Genomic DNA, 988 nt, shown 5'->3' with positions numbered 1-988 from the left:
GATATTATAACATACATGCTTAACTATTCAGAGTCTACTAAGAGGTAATACTGTATATCCTTAGGTAAAATGTAGAAATCTTGCAAAATGCATCTCTTTATGCACCAACACTGAAGTTGGTTATACTTGTTCGTGTATATTGCATCTATATACATTGAAAACTTCACTATACAAAGTTATAATTGTATATACTTCTATACAATTGCTGTATATTGCTGAATATACTTTATAAAACAAGAGGGAGTAAAACAAATATTTTCTATTTAATAGCTGTTTACTATTTCTGATGTTCTTCCTTTGTTTCTGAAGATTCAAGTTGTCCTCTGACAGCAGGGAAGGTGTCTGAAAAGCATTTTCCTTCAAACTTGCAAACTTGAGAAACAGCCTTTAGCATTTCTTCTAGAGAAGGTTTGCTGACAGTTGTCCTTTATCTGAAAATGTCTTTATTCTTTATTTCACCTTTATTTCTGGAAGACGTTTTCACTTGATCTGTAATTTTGCGTTGACATTTCTCCTCCTCACTTTAAAGAAGCTGTTTCATTGTCTTATGGATTCACATCTGAATTCTGACATTTTAAAAACTGGTTTCTCAGTGAAGTAATTTATTACTTTGTTTTTACATAACATCCCATTTCTAAAGAACTTTAGGATTATGCCCTACTCTAGATGTGAGCAGGAAGAAACGTGTGAAAGTCTTGATACGTCTCAGAAAATAGGTCCCTAATGAGCTCAGTGTACTGAACTCTGGTTCTGCACTTGGCCTCCAGGGGGCGACGCTGCACATACAAGAGATCTGGTTTCTCTTGAAGATCATCAACTGGCTGAGTTCTTTGTAGAGACACATGGCAACAATCAGAGGTCACAAAACATTCAGGCTCATGTAACAGCTTTTGTTTTACCCAAGCAAGGAACTAGTTCAGCTGAACCTTCCCCACACCTGTTTCCAAGGTCTTTCTTCTGCAGCCACTCGTGCTGTTCTTGGGACATC

Source organism: Otolemur garnettii, unplaced genomic scaffold (assembly GCF_000181295.1).
Source record: "Otolemur garnettii isolate 467f Iridium unplaced genomic scaffold, OtoGar3 scaffold00327, whole genome shotgun sequence".
In the NCBI taxonomy this organism is placed as follows: domain Eukaryota; kingdom Metazoa; phylum Chordata; class Mammalia; order Primates; family Galagidae; genus Otolemur; species Otolemur garnettii.
The sequence above is the reverse complement of the archived record's forward strand: the minus strand, read 5'-3'. Positions refer to the sequence as shown.